Genomic DNA, 16,236 nt, shown 5'->3' with positions numbered 1-16,236 from the left:
ATTGTGATAAATTATATGAAAGTAACCAATAATCAATTCTGGACTTACATGTTCTGTCTGGTTTAAACCAAGAGTACTGTAATAACTCTGGATTATTAACTCTCCATACATCCTCTAGATTCAGTGTGTTACAAAAGTCCACCATGGTGTTGTTAAAGTGATGTGCATCAAACCTTGAAGGGCACCTGTCCTTCCATTCATCTGGGGCCATGTTAAAATCTCCTCCCACTAAAATGTTATCAGTAGGATATAACATTTTCATTTCCTCAATCAGAACACTGATATTTGACAGCAAACCCCTGTTTTGTGGGCTATTATTGTAACCATAAAGATTGCAAAGAATGAAAAAGGAATCCTCTATATTCACCACCAGCACAATCCAATGACCATTTTCATCTGCTTTGTAAGATATGACCTTTCCTGGGCAATTGTTGAAAAGAATAGCAACTCCACCTGAATGTGAAGAACCATGGCTAAATATAATTTTATCCCCCCACTGATTGGACCAGAATTTGGCATCATTTTCACTTGAATGTGTTTCTTGCAGAAAGGTGATCTGGGCTTTTTGTCCCTTACAAAATAAAAATATTGCTTTTCTCTTAATCTTGCTTTGTAGACCTCTAGTATTTAGACTATTGAGTGCTAGCTGACACATTAGGGAAGACATGACAATAACAGACAATAAATAAAATAAAAGATAAAGTACTTGTAGTGCTTGTAAACTAGTGTCTTTAACTTGACTAGTTTTGTAAAGGCAGTGTCCCTTAATGAAAAATTCTACTTAAGCTTCCTGAAAAAGAACCCTTTCATTTGTAGCCTAATAAGTAATACAATAAGCATCTTATTATAACAACCTGAGTAAACCAACTTTTGAACAAACAGTTCAATATAACAGTTGATGTAATAAACCAACATAAACACCTTGAGTGTATAATAAACCAGCATCTGACTGAACAGTCATTTAACAGTTGACGTGTGTGGTGGGAAAAGTGTGGCACTGTAGCCTCTTGCTTTTCCATGAATGTTCCATTGAAGAAGAAAAGAAAAAACACGTCTGAACGTTTTTAACAGTTTTCATCAGTAGCCATAGATTATTGTGAAAGTGCGTGGTAACATCTTAGTGAATGTAACCTGGGCTAGTTTTACCTGACGTTACCTATGGCACTGGAATAGGACGGTTGTCGATGAAACCAGTGGGCCCGCGGAAAAAAGCTTTTTTACCGAGTGCTCTGGCTTCTTTTATCTTCGGCCACACTGCGTCTCGCGCCTCCTTGTCAGCCTTCAGCAGATCCTCAGAAAAGCGCATCCCGTTCTCCTTGCAAGCAGCATGATTCTTGGAAGCTCGCCATATTGCATCTCGGTGGATCCTCATGGTGAATTGCAGGATGGTCTGTCGACTTTTGCCCTCCATCTGTCTTCCAAGGCGATGTGCTGAGTCAACGATGCCATCCATCTTCCCCGTCCACTGTGGCTCAATTTTGGTCAAAATCTTGATCACTCTCTCTCTGGTGTTCTCTCCCTCGTTTTCTTTCAGACCGTGGATGCGTAGATTCCAGCGCCGTTTGTATCTCTCGCTCTCCAGTACACGCTCTTTGAGGTCTTTGTTTTCAGCTGTGACTGCAGACACTTTCTTTTCCAAAGTTTTCACTTTATCTTTGCAATCCCCGATTTCTTTGAAGTTGAACTCCAAGCTTTTCGCCAAGTTGGAAATTGCAAGGGTGTTGTCGTTCAGCCGAGAGTTGAAGCTTTCTACCATTTTGGTAAGACTTTTCACCGCCTCGAAAATGGCGGCGTTGGATACTTCTTCCTCGACAGGAGAGGGAGTTTGCTTCGTCTTCAATATCTTACTTGGCACAGGAGGTTTTGTTGGCGAGTTTAGCCCCCGTTTGTTGTTCCCGGCGCTATCATCAGTCTCCATTGTTTCCACGTTTGAAATATCTTTGTTGTAGTCATGCACCGCGAGCGCCTGCTCCGCTCTTGTATTAGGCATTTCCGTGTATTTTTTTCCAGTTAGATAAAGCTCAAAAAGTTCGTAGTTGGTTTATACTCACTTCAAGTTATTTTTCGGTCAGGAAGGATAACTTTAGTTTACATTTTAGGGACTTTGCAAACAGAGCTGAGCGTAGTACGTCTGCTCAGGTCGCCATCTTGCCCCGCCTCCTATTCTGTCTACTGTTCCTTGAGCCATCTCGGTGCTACGCTAATGCTAATGTTGCTAACGGCTAATGTAGGTCTGGCTGCCTATTGACAATAAGAGTGCCAAAGTCACCTCCTCTCCCTGTCCATGGGATTTCATCCGCCATTCATTTTTCCATAGACCTTGCGTAAAATGCTTATAAAAATGTTTTACTTGGTCAAGCCAAGCGATTCAACTATACTTCAGGGGAGACCATGAAAATTGGACTCGCAATTTAAATTTAAAAATAAAATGGGCGAATTTCGACGAAAAGTCGACTTTGGCCCAGCGAATTTCGACTAGTGTTTTTGCTAGAAATGCCCATCCCTAATAAACAATAGAGCACAATATGAAAGTTAAACGATAGACATTTTCTGTCATCAAAATGTTTTTTTTACACCAATTAACTCTGTGGAGAAATGGGCTGTCTCATGTTTCTCACGTGCAGCATGATCGGCAACAATAAAGCAATATCTGCAATCTGCCAAAAGTATATTTGAGGTTAAAATCAACTACGAACCAAGGGACCACTCCACTGCAAAACATACAAAGGAACATTTCCCCATGAAATAAAATTTGCTGATTTAACCATGCAATAGCATCAGAAAGGCTAAATAACAACATAAGGCTACTGCACGCACGCACGCGCGCGCGCGCGCGCGCGCGCGCGCACGCACACACACACACACACACACACACACACACACACACACACACACACACACACACACGCCAACAGTAAGCTGTGAAAAAGAGCATTTTTGCCACCTTCCTGACAAGGATCCTTACATACATACAAGTTAATTTGTCAACTACTGGAACATACTAAAAATAATATATAAGGCTGTCTGAATGATTTGAGTAAAAACCATAACATGATATATCATATCATGTAAATAAAGGAGCTATGATTAAAATAGACAGTCTGTAGTTAATGGGCTTTTCATATGCTCCATATCATTTGTATGTCAGCCAAGAGGTCATTTGTATCTTTACAGAATGTAAACATGTTATCTGTGTGGTGTAAAGGTCAAAGCATCTTTACAGAATGTAAACATGGTCATCTGTGTGGTGTAAAGGTCAAAGCATCTTTACAGAATGTAAACGTGTTATCTGTGTGGTGTAAAGGTCAAAGCATCTTTACAGAATGTAAACATGTTAATCTGTGTGGTGTAAAGGTCAAAGCATTTTACAGAATGTAAACATGTTATCTGTGTGGTGTAAAGGTCAAAGCATCTTTACAGAATGTAAACATGTTAATCTGTGTGGTGTAAAGGTCTTTTGGGTTTGTATGCATTTTTGGTCACATCCTCGATGCATGGCCATTTTTATCAAAGTTTGTTGTTGTTTTAGTGAGCTTTTTCGTAAAACACTGACTCTCAATGTTGTCATACAGGAAGGAACAGCCTAGACACAGCCTACAATATTCTGGGGAAAATATGTTTTTGGGGAAAAGGGAGCTAAGGAAAGGGAAAAGGCTGGTTTAGTTACAGTACTAAGACTTCCTGGCAGAACGTTTTGCTTTCTGGCTAATCATGAATGTCCTGGGACTAGACAAAAACACTGCTATCATTTTGTTGGAATAATAGGTAACATTCCTATTGCATGATAATCTCATGTCATTTATGGGATGGTGATAGTGATGTTCCAGGTTAGTTAGTGGTCCATTACAGGGATTATTTTCAAGATGCATGTCACCGTAAAGCTCACTCCCCGACGCTCTAGTGACAGATGCAGATGCCCATGAGTGTCTACCTCCCATGCCAAAGGTTTCTGGTTCGATTCCCAGCTGCGGGGGTAGTACAGAACGCAGGTTACAAATGGAACACTTTTGTTTTTGTTCTTATTTTTCATGAGTTAAAATAAAAGATCGAAGTCTTTTTCTATGCACACAAAAGGCTTATTTCTCTCAAATTTAGTTCACAAATTAGTTTAAATCCGTGTTAGTGAGCACTTCTCCTTTGACAAGATAATCCATCCATGCTGACTAAACAGCGTAATTATTGCACCAACTGCACTAAAGGCCACTCTAAAATGTGCAGCTTCCACACAATAGTTGGGTTTCATCCAAAAGTATTGCAGATTTTAACTGAATTTTGGTTAAAGTCGGCAAAAGAATATGCAAAATGCGCATTTCCATCCAATGCTATTATGCGAATTATAGAGCTGTCAATCAATCACCTGGTGTTTGAGCCTGTCTGCCTCTGCCGATCTGCTGCAAGGCCCGATACATGTGTCTTCATCTTGCAGGCAAGCAACCAAGCTCTATTAAACACATCTACGTTATTAATTTAAAGTTTCTTGATGATCTACAAAGGTACAGACCATAAAATGCAATTTCTGGATTACCAGGTGCCACTCTTCAACTCGGCAAGCACGTTATAATCCACGGAGCAATTCTAGAATGCTAGATGCTACCATTATGTATGTCTAATGTTTAATTGTATGTTTAATTAGGTATATGCTATTTGCACCTGTAGGTCAAATACGTCGAATTTAAAATGTTTAAGTACGTCCAAAGTATGCACATGACATGTGCACCTATGTGCAGTGAATATGCCACTGTCTCTGACTTGTCTTATCACTCTACTGCCTTATTGCTTGTTGTGTCTCTTGTTGTTTTTGCACTCATATGCCCTGTTATATTTGTACTATGTTGTAAACGGAGTCCACAGCACAAGAATTTCACACGTGATACTTGTACTACAGAGTGACAATAAAAATCTTGAATCTTGAACCTAGAAGTGAGTCGCATTAACATCAATCCCAGCCTTCTTCTGTTTAAACACACCACGATATTTTACTGCTTATTTAGTAGGGGTGGGGGAAAAAATCGATTCACCTAAGTATCGCGATTTTTAATGTCACGATTTTTTGGATCGATCTTTTATTCCAGAATCGATAATCGCAAATTTAAAAAAAAAAAAAAAAAAAAAAAAAAAAAAATTTTTTTTGGGTGCTTGCAGTCAGGCCACTCACTGAACAGCAGGCCAGGCGCCGCCTACTGGTTTACTAGTGGTTTTATTACTTTATTAGTTAGTCTGAAGTAATAATTACACTTCAGGGTTAAAGTGGGTGCATCTCATTGTAAAATTGGACCCAAATCTGGCTTCAAACGGCCCAAATTTCACGCGCATTGGCCCATATCGGCCTGGCCTGCTTGGTATCTAATGCCCGGCCTGAATTATGATCCCAGTCCGCCCCTGTTTTTAACTATATCGCCCAGCCCTACTCATGATATATAATATACAGTCTCTAGTGTATGATTCAACTTTTCCCATGTTCTAATCTAGTGTAAAAAAGCAAACAAACTGAAAAAATAAAAGAAAAAAATAAACAAAAATCGCAATAAATCGTAATATCGAATCGCAATAATCGTAGAATCGCAATAATCGTGAATCGCAATATATATCGAATCGGCACCAAAGTATCGTGATAGTATCGAATCGGGAGATAAGTGAATCGGCACAGCCCTATTATTTAGTTTACCATTACAAGTGTAGCCCTATTTAGTGTAGGCTGTGCAGCAGACATGTCAACATGAAACTGTGTGGTTTTTGAATGCAGAGACGACGGACGATTCACTTAATCTGTTTCCACTGCATTTATCGCAATTTCCTTTTATCGATAAACCCAACTTTTCCACCTCCCCCAAACGTGAACACTTTTTTGCAATATTTTGAGGGTTTTTTGCAGCGTTTCCACTCAGGTTTTTTATGCACAAATTTTAAATTAGCTGTTGCCCATTTATTGACTGTTCATTTCACTACCATAAGCCACTTCCATGTGTTATGCTGCCTTCAAATGGAACTTGTGAGCTTGTGGTTATGACGTGGTAAGTCGTGTACACGATATTGTGAACTTGGAGCTTTCAGAAAATTTCTACTTCCAAATTTGTGAATACCACAGGGTGTGTTCATACGGACTCTTCCCGTGAACACAGTAAACATGACCCCATTTGAAGGCAGCATTATTGTAACCAGCCCAAGGCACACCAGAGGCCTATACCACGAAGCAAGATGAGTTGCTTAGCAAGGTAACTTCAGGTTTAACCCTGGGTTTGCCGTGCTACGACGCTAGTTAACTTCTTACCGAGATATATTTCCATAGCAACTTATGCTTCACATTTAACCTGGTCGAGAGCAGGTTAAGTTGCAAAGATAAGATTAAACCTTAAAAGGCACCGCCCAAGAACCAATGAGCTTCCTGGAAAAGGAGAGAAGAGTCTTTTGCGACCACCAAGACCCAAGATCCTCATGGTGAATTGCAGGATGGTCTGTCGACTTTTGCCCTCCATCTGTCTTCCAAGGCGATGTGCTGAGTCAACGATGCCATCCATCTTCCCCGTCCACTGTGGCTCAATTTTGGTCAAAATCTTGATCACTCTCTCTCTGGTGTTCTCTCCCTCGTTTTCTTTCAGACCGTGGATGCGTAGATTCCAGCGCCGTTTGTATCTCTCGCTCTCCAGTACACGCTCTTTGAGGTCTTTGTTTTCAGCTGTGACTGCAGACACTTTCTTTTCCAAAGTTTTCACTTTATCTTTGCAATCCCCGATTTCTTTGAAGTTGAACTCCAAGCTTTTCGCCAAGTTGGAAATTGCAAGGGTGTTGTCGTTCAGCCGAGAGTTGAAGCTTTCTACCATTTTGGTAAGACTTTTCACCGCCTCGAAAATGGCGGCGTTGGATACTTCTTCCTCGACAGGAGAGGGAGTTTGCTTCGTCTTCAATATCTTACTTGGCACAGGAGGTTTTGTTGGCGAGTTTAGCCCCCGTTTGTTGTTCCCGGCGCTATCATCAGTCTCCATTGTTTCCACGTTTGAAATATCTTTGTTGTAGTCATGCACCGCGAGCGCCTGCTCCGCTCTTGTATTAGGCATTTCCGTGTATTTTTTTCCAGTTAGATAAAGCTCAAAAAGTTCGTAGTTGGTTTATACTCACTTCAAGTTATTTTTCGGTCAGGAAGGATAACTTTAGTTTACATTTTAGGGACTTTGCAAACAGAGCTGAGCGTAGTACGTCTGCTCAGGTCGCCATCTTGCCCCGCCTCCTATTCTGTCTACTGTTCCTTGAGCCATCTCGGTGCTACGCTAATGCTAATGTTGCTAACGGCTAATGTAGGTCTGGCTGCCTATTGACAATAAGAGTGCCAAAGTCACCTCCTCTCCCTGTCCATGGGATTTCATCCGCCATTCATTTTTCCATAGACCTTGCGTAAAATGCTTATAAAAATGTTTTACTTGGTCAAGCCAAGCGATTCAACTATACTTCAGGGGAGACCATGAAAATTGGACTCGCAATTTAAATTTAAAAATAAAATGGGCGAATTTCGACGAAAAGTCGACTTTGGCCCAGCGAATTTCGACTAGTGTTTTTGCTAGAAATGCCCATCCCTAATAAACAATAGAGCACAATATGAAAGTTAAACGATAGACATTTTCTGTCATCAAAATGTTTTTTTTACACCAATTAACTCTGTGGAGAAATGGGCTGTCTCATGTTTCTCACGTGCAGCATGATCGGCAACAATAAAGCAATATCTGCAATCTGCCAAAAGTATATTTGAGGTTAAAATCAACTACGAACCAAGGGACCACTCCACTGCAAAACATACAAAGGAACATTTCCCCATGAAATAAAATTTGCTGATTTAACCATGCAATAGCATCAGAAAGGCTAAATAACAACATAAGGCTACTGCACGCACGCACGCGCGCGCGCGCGCGCACGCACACACACACACACACACACACACACACACACACACACACACACACACACACACGCCAACAGTAAGCTGTGAAAAAGAGCATTTTTGCCACCTTCCTGACAAGGATCCTTACATACATACAAGTTAATTTGTCAACTACTGGAACATACTAAAAATAATATATAAGGCTGTCTGAATGATTTGAGTAAAAACCATAACATGATATATCATATCATGTAAATAAAGGAGCTATGATTAAAATAGACAGTCTGTAGTTAATGGGCTTTTCATATGCTCCATATCATTTGTATGTCAGCCAAGAGGTCATTTGTATCTTTACAGAATGTAAACGTGTTATCTGTGTGGTGTAAAGGTCAAAGCATCTTTACAGAATGTAAACATGGTCATCTGTGTGGTGTAAAGGTCAAAGCATCTTTACAGAATGTAAACGTGTTATCTGTGTGGTGTAAAGGTCAAAGCATCTTTACAGAATGTAAACATGTTAATCTGTGTGGTGTAAAGGTCAAAGCATTTTACAGAATGTAAACATGTTATCTGTGTGGTGTAAAGGTCAAAGCATCTTTACAGAATGTAAACATGTTAATCTGTGTGGTGTAAAGGTCTTTTGGGTTTGTATGCATTTTTGGTCACATCCTCGATGCATGGCCATTTTTATCAAAGTTTGTTGTTGTTTTAGTGAGCTTTTTCGTAAAACACTGACTCTCAATGTTGTCATACAGGAAGGAACAGCCTAGACACAGCCTACAATATTCTGGGGAAAATATGTTTTTGGGGAAAAGGGAGCTAAGGAAAGGGAAAAGGCTGGTTTAGTTACAGTACTAAGACTTCCTGGCAGAACGTTTTGCTTTCTGGCTAATCATGAATGTCCTGGGACTAGACAAAAACACTGCTATCATTTTGTTGGAATAATAGGTAACATTCCTATTGCATGATAATCTCATGTCATTTATGGGATGGTGATAGTGATGTTCCAGGTTAGTTAGTGGTCCATTACAGGGATTATTTTCAAGATGCATGTCACCGTAAAGCTCACTCCCCGACGCTCTAGTGACAGATGCAGATGCCCATGAGTGTCTACCTCCCATGCCAAAGGTTTCTGGTTCGATTCCCAGCTGCGGGGGTAGTACAGAACGCAGGTTACAAATGGAACACTTTTGTTTTTGTTCTTATTTTTCATGAGTTAAAATAAAAGATCGAAGTCTTTTTCTATGCACACAAAAGGCTTATTTCTCTCAAATTTAGTTCACAAATTAGTTTAAATCCGTGTTAGTGAGCACTTCTCCTTTGACAAGATAATCCATCCATGCTGACTAAACAGCGTAATTATTGCACCAACTGCACTAAAGGCCACTCTAAAATGTGCAGCTTCCACACAATAGTTGGGTTTCATCCAAAAGTATTGCAGATTTTAACTGAATTTTGGTTAAAGTCGGCAAAAGAATATGCAAAATGCGCATTTCCATCCAATGCTATTATGCGAATTATAGAGCTGTCAATCAATCACCTGGTGTTTGAGCCTGTCTGCCTCTGCCGATCTGCTGCAAGGCCCGATACATGTGTCTTCATCTTGCAGGCAAGCAACCAAGCTCTATTAAACACATCTACGTTATTAATTTAAAGTTTCTTGATGATCTACAAAGGTACAGACCATAAAATGCAATTTCTGGATTACCAGGTGCCACTCTTCAACTCGGCAAGCACGTTATAATCCACGGAGCAATTCTAGAATGCTAGATGCTACCATTATGTATGTCTAATGTTTAATTGTATGTTTAATTAGGTATATGCTATTTGCACCTGTAGGTCAAATACGTCGAATTTAAAATGTTTAAGTACGTCCAAAGTATGCACATGACATGTGCACCTATGTGCAGTGAATATGCCACTGTCTCTGACTTGTCTTATCACTCTACTGCCTTATTGCTTGTTGTGTCTCTTGTTGTTTTTGCACTCATATGCCCTGTTATATTTGTACTATGTTGTAAACGGAGTCCACAGCACAAGAATTTCACACGTGATACTTGTACTACAGAGTGACAATAAAAATCTTGAATCTTGAACCTAGAAGTGAGTCGCATTAACATCAATCCCAGCCTTCTTCTGTTTAAACACACCACGATATTTTACTGCTTATTTAGTAGGGGTGGGGGAAAAAATCGATTCACCTAAGTATCGCGATTTTTAATGTCACGATTTTTTGGATCGATCTTTTATTCCAGAATCGATAATCGCAAATTTAAAAAAAAAAAAAAAAAAAAAAAAAAAAATTTTTTTTTTTTTTTTTTTTTTTGGGTGCTTGCAGTCAGGCCACTCACTGAACAGCAGGCCAGGCGCCGCCTACTGGTTTACTAGTGGTTTTATTACTTTATTAGTTAGTCTGAAGTAATAATTACACTTCAGGGTTAAAGTGGGTGCATCTCATTGTAAAATTGGACCCAAATCTGGCTTCAAACGGCCCAAATTTCACGCGCATTGGCCCATATCGGCCTGGCCTGCTTGGTATCTAATGCCCGGCCTGAATTATGATCCCAGTCCGCCCCTGTTTTTAACTATATCGCCCAGCCCTACTCATGATATATAATATACAGTCTCTAGTGTATGATTCAACTTTTCCCATGTTCTAATCTAGTGTAAAAAAGCAAACAAACTGAAAAAATAAAAGAAAAAAATAAACAAAAATCGCAATAAATCGTAATATCGAATCGCAATAATCGTAGAATCGCAATAATCGTGAATCGCAATATATATCGAATCGGCACCAAAGTATCGTGATAGTATCGAATCGGGAGATAAGTGAATCGGCACAGCCCTATTATTTAGTTTACCATTACAAGTGTAGCCCTATTTAGTGTAGGCTGTGCAGCAGACATGTCAACATGAAACTGTGTGGTTTTTGAATGCAGAGACGACGGACGATTCACTTAATCTGTTTCCACTGCATTTATCGCAATTTCCTTTTATCGATAAACCCAACTTTTCCACCTCCCCCAAACGTGAACACTTTTTTGCAATATTTTGAGGGTTTTTTGCAGCGTTTCCACTCAGGTTTTTTATGCACAAATTTTAAATTAGCTGTTGCCCATTTATTGACTGTTCATTTCACTACCATAAGCCACTTCCATGTGTTATGCTGCCTTCAAATGGAACTTGTGAGCTTGTGGTTATGACGTGGTAAGTCGTGTACACGATATTGTGAACTTGGAGCTTTCAGAAAATTTCTACTTCCAAATTTGTGAATACCACAGGGTGTGTTCATACGGACTCTTCCCGTGAACACAGTAAACATGACCCCATTTGAAGGCAGCATTATTGTAACCAGCCCAAGGCACACCAGAGGCCTATACCACGAAGCAAGATGAGTTGCTTAGCAAGGTAACTTCAGGTTTAACCCTGGGTTTGCCGTGCTACGACGCTAGTTAACTTCTTACCGAGATATATTTCCATAGCAACTTATGCTTCACATTTAACCTGGTCGAGAGCAGGTTAAGTTGCAAAGATAAGATTAAACCTTAAAAGGCACCGCCCAAGAACCAATGAGCTTCCTGGAAAAGGAGAGAAGAGTCTTTTGCGACCACCAAGACCCATTTAATCATACGTCTCCAAAGCGCACCGTGTGCGCTACGGAGATGCTGAACTTCGGTGGTGAAATCAAGCAAGCTGAATAACTTACGCAACAATCTGCAATTTTTTACAAGCCCTCCTTTCTGTGATTATTATGTGCAGCAGTGTTGCCTTTGGTTTTTATTACATATTTGAATTCTTAAGATTATGGTTTGCTCCTCCAGCGTGAAGTATTCATTTTTATTTGCTCCCAAGCACGTTTGACGCTGTAAAATCTGGAGCTGTCCATATTGCATTGTGATTGGCTAGTTGTTACAAACCACGCCTCTTTTGTGGGCACAAGCTCCTGTTCACGAGCATTTTCAGGTGCACGAGCTCAGAGCTGGATAAAGAAATCCCAAATTGACAGACACAGCTGATAACCGTAACGAATAGCTTGATTGCTTTGATCTGGTTAACCCAAACCAGATCAAGAGACAGATCCTCGATCTGTTTATCCTCCATTTGTGGTATGGGCCTCTGTGCAATAATAATGCTTTTTAATCTGCATCTTGATATGCCACACCTGTCAGGTGGATGGATTATCTTGGCAAAGGAGAAGTGCTCACTAACATGGATTTAATCAAATGTATGCACAACATTTGAGAGAAGCCTAGGAAAAGTCTTAGATATTTTATTTCAACTCGTGACAAAAATGGGAGCAAAAACAAAAGTGTTGTGTTTATATTTTTGGTCAGTATTACATGTTTTCTAGCGGTGGGGGAAATGTCCAGCTGTGTATGTGTTCTGGTCCTGTGACATTCATTAAAAATCCTCAGAAAAGATGCTCAGCATAGACACTGGCATTCTATAATGACATTATCCAAACTTAATCAAGACCAGCCCTGCTGCTCCAAAAGGACAGTGATGATCCAACAAAGAGTAGATCAAGACCATCAAGACCTGTAGAAAGGCTGTGTGTGTGTGTGTGTGTGTGTGTGTGTGTGTGTGTGTGTGTGTGTGCGTGTGCGTGCGTGTGTGTCGATTTAAAAAAATCTGACAACTTTAATTTTGTTTTGCTTTGTTAATCTGAAGACATATTTAACATGTAGAAACAAATCTTTTATGAATAGTTATTATGGTCTTCTGTTAAATCTGTGCATACAGTGAAAGACTGGGAAATACACACACGGGCGCGCGCGCGCACACACACACGCGCACACACACACACACACACACACACACACACACACTTAAAAATAATACGTGCAATTTACCAGTAGAACCTAACGATTCGTAAAAGGTGAACTTTTGCAACATTACAGATTTCTGAATGGAGTTTGGTGTAATGATCTCTCCACACAAGAGCTTTTCCAAAGGAAACGAGCATGTCAGTGTATGTCTATGTGCGTCCATTTCAGAGCTCTGCATCGCCTTGCTGAAGCCAATCTGTCAGGCTGTTACAGCAGGCATGCAGTTATATCCCTGTCAGCTGTTTCCAAACTTTGACGCTACAAATAGTTGTTACTATTAACTTAGCCGAAAGCCAAGTAGAAGACAGCACACTAACGTTATCTGGCTTCAGACTCCGACATTTAGCATTTTTAAATTCGTCTTAATTAGCTATCTGTCAGTATGCCGACACACTTGTCTGATTGTGCTCGTTTGTTTAGTAACGCTACAGGATTAGAATTAGTTGGCAGCCCATTAGTTCGTTAACGTTGAAGGTAGCGTTAGCTTGGTGTTATAGCACGACTGTTGTTGTTCCAAAGCAAGTGTTTTGCTGGACTTGAACAGTGCTCTCTTTTACCGCAGACTGATTCCAGTTAATTTAGCTAATAAGCTAAACGTTAGCCAGCTTTGTTGTACAAGCTAGGTAGCTATAGCTAATGCTAGCAATTTTGTAGCAACTGCAGGGCTAAATTAGCTAGCAGACAAATACTGTATCCCAAACAAAAAATAACCTCGCAATCCACTCGCAAGGTTAAAAGGGAAGAGTCCCTATGGGCAAAGTCATTGTCTTTGTTACGGTCGTAAACATGACACTGTTTAACTATCTAACGCTAGCTAATTAACGTTATTTATTTAACAACGTGTACCTAACTAACGTTAGCTATCTTAAATTGGTTAGCTGTCTCGCGTTAGCAATCTTGCTAGCTAGCATTAGCACTTTGCTTTCATCTCCTCCCCCAGTCCAGAATTAGGTTATAATCTGTAATTTCTAAATGTACAGCCACAAAAAGTCACACGCTCTACGAACGCATACTGCTTCACTGTTCACGAATATAAAAACAAACAGGGAAATCTCACCTTAATTAACGACTAAATATCCTTGTTGCTGCTGTCAATCCCGGAATAGGTTTATTCCCCCGTTTTAATCCATCAGAAACACTCACAATTCCCATCCACGATGTAGCTGTGCCGTCTGCTCAAACATCGTAATCTGAAACATCACAGTGCTAATTTCGATCGCCCGTTTAATTCTCTGTTATTTGTGTGTAATTTCTCAATTTCTTTTGCTCTTTTTGCCTTAACAGAGCAGGGTGTCCCTTTCCCCTTTCTTTGTTCTGTAATCCAGTAAAATTGAAACTCATTCGCCTCCTGCTAATCCCAGCCCAACTCAACAACAGCATCTATTGGCTGCAATTTACATATAGGATTAAGTGAGGAACCTCTGGAAAACCCACAGGGAGGACATTTACCTGGAAAGGAAATATTCCGAGCGGGATTTTTTGTTTTTACAGTATTCCAGCTGTGACTGTTTAAATCACTGTCTGTCACTTGCATGAATAAATCTGTGTGTAGATTTAGCGAAAATAACTATTCCAATAGTGTGTCTGTGGCATTGTGGCATTTTGTTATTATCACCCTATTCCTGTAGGGATTTACAGTCTGTGGTGCGCAATAAATGATTACCTTAGTTTATGGTATTTTGTTTATTGTATGATATCAATAGGATTATACATAATATAACTCATACTTTGCTCATAGTATCCCTGCAAAGTTATTAGATTTGTTATTTTTCCTTAATAGGGTATGACCTCTGGCCTATTAACCAGACATAAACTGTGAACTGTTTTAGTCAATCACATGAGCTGGGCCATAATTGTCACTGCATGTCTATGACATCATGCCTAGCAATCCTGTAATGAATTTTAGATTATTACAACTGAACTATCACACCAAAACCATACACTTTCATACCCTTTAAGTTGATAAGAATATGATAGTGAATGTGATACCATAGATTAAAAAAACAAAGAAAAAAATCGTAAGCAAGATGATATTCACTATAAACTCACTACGGGGGCGGGGCACAACGTCATACATCCTCATAGAGGGGTCCAGGGACCCCCAGGGGTCCTTGAGGGGGTTCCTGGGGGTCCCCAGCAAAAAGGGTAATAATTTATTTTCACTAGAATTCCAACCATAAGTAACACAGTGACAGAATGTATGACTATTTTGGTCATGGGTTTCATATAATTTCTCTAATAAAAGAGAAAGTGGTCTGAAGGTAAAGTCCAATGAGTGCACAGGCCAGGCTCCTGCAAGACAGGGTGATGACTCAGGAGACTGGGAGGGTCATCACAAAAGCTAAAATATTATCAGATGAGGGAGCTTGGGACAAAATATTGTCCCAAATGGGGGGTGGGTCAGTGGTCTAATATGTATCAGTTTAGGGGTCCTTGACGTGAACAAAATTTGAGAACCACATAGGAATATGATGCTGTTTGTTACTTTTGGACTACTTTGCCTTCAAAAGCACTCCAACATATCACATCATCATCATCATCATCATTAAAATTGCCTAGAGCGGGCGGTGTCTGTTAGTCACGATTCTTTTTCATTGTTCAGTGATATCGGTAAGTAGAGAAAGAGTTATGACATCACTGTTGATGTCACTCATGCACAATTTTGGCCACGTTTTCATTGTGACCTCGTCAGTGATGTCACAATGGGTAAGTAGAGAAAGAGTTAAGACATCACTGATGATGTCCCTTATGTATTGATTTATGACATCACTGATGATGTCACAATTGATTTATGAGAATGCTTAAGTAGAGGAGTTATGACATCACTGATAATGTTCCTCATGTCGATTTATGACATCACTGAACATGTCACAATTGATTTATGACATCACGGATGTCACAATGAAAACATCACAATAGGTAAGTAGAGAAAAGAGTTATGACATCACTGATGATGTCACTCGTAACAATGTGACATCATCAGTGACATCATAAATCACACATGTTGCGCCCATGGCGAATCATCTCCAGTCTCCACCCCAGAAATCGAGCGCACGAGATTGCCATCTTCTTAGTTAAAATTGGCTAGGTGGGTGGGCGGCATCCCGGTGTCTGTCTGTCTTCACAATTAGCGGCGGAATTACCTGATTGGTTTTACCGACAATTTGGCAACCATGACAGGAACGTCAAAATTCTCGAAAGTGACGGAAGCGGTGTGGTAAATGGTAAAAATGGACTGCATTTATATAGCGCTTTTATCCAAAGCGCTTTACAATGTGCCTACATTCACCCATTCGCACACCAACCCTCTGATTAGTGGACGACCCGCTCTACCTCCTGAGCTACAACTTGACCGGTGTAAGTCACGTTTTGTGTCACAAAAGTGACAGAAGGGACATCATCACTTCCTGGGCAAAAGTTGGCGGCGCACAGTTGCCAACTGTGATGTCACTCACAGTTGTGATGTCATCAGTGATGTCACTTGAGCAACCGTGATGTAGTATGAGCCGATGGCACACAGTTAGCCAACTTTGAATTGCA

At 40.2% G+C, this 16,236-nt stretch overlaps 1 protein-coding gene across 3 annotated transcripts in view; it reads right to left on the bottom strand.

Moving 5' to 3' along the window:
* The window catches only part of gtf2ird1 (GTF2I repeat domain containing 1), a 100,875-nt gene extending 86,920 nt beyond the window's left edge, over positions 1–13,955 (bottom strand). For all 3 annotated transcript variants that reach the window (XM_083635367.1, XM_083635366.1, XM_083635368.1), the window contains exon 1: positions 13,754–13,955. The gene's annotated coding sequence lies outside the window, so the exon portion shown is untranslated. The remainder of the gene's footprint in view (positions 1–13,753) is intronic.
* Between the last annotated feature and the right edge of the window lie 2,281 nt (positions 13,956–16,236).

The sequence above is a fragment of the Poromitra crassiceps genome (assembly GCF_964638095.1).
Source record: "Poromitra crassiceps genome assembly, chromosome: 1".
NCBI classification, from domain to species: Eukaryota; Metazoa; Chordata; class Actinopteri; order Beryciformes; family Melamphaidae; genus Poromitra; species Poromitra crassiceps.
This window is presented reverse-complemented; position numbering and strand designations above follow the sequence as displayed.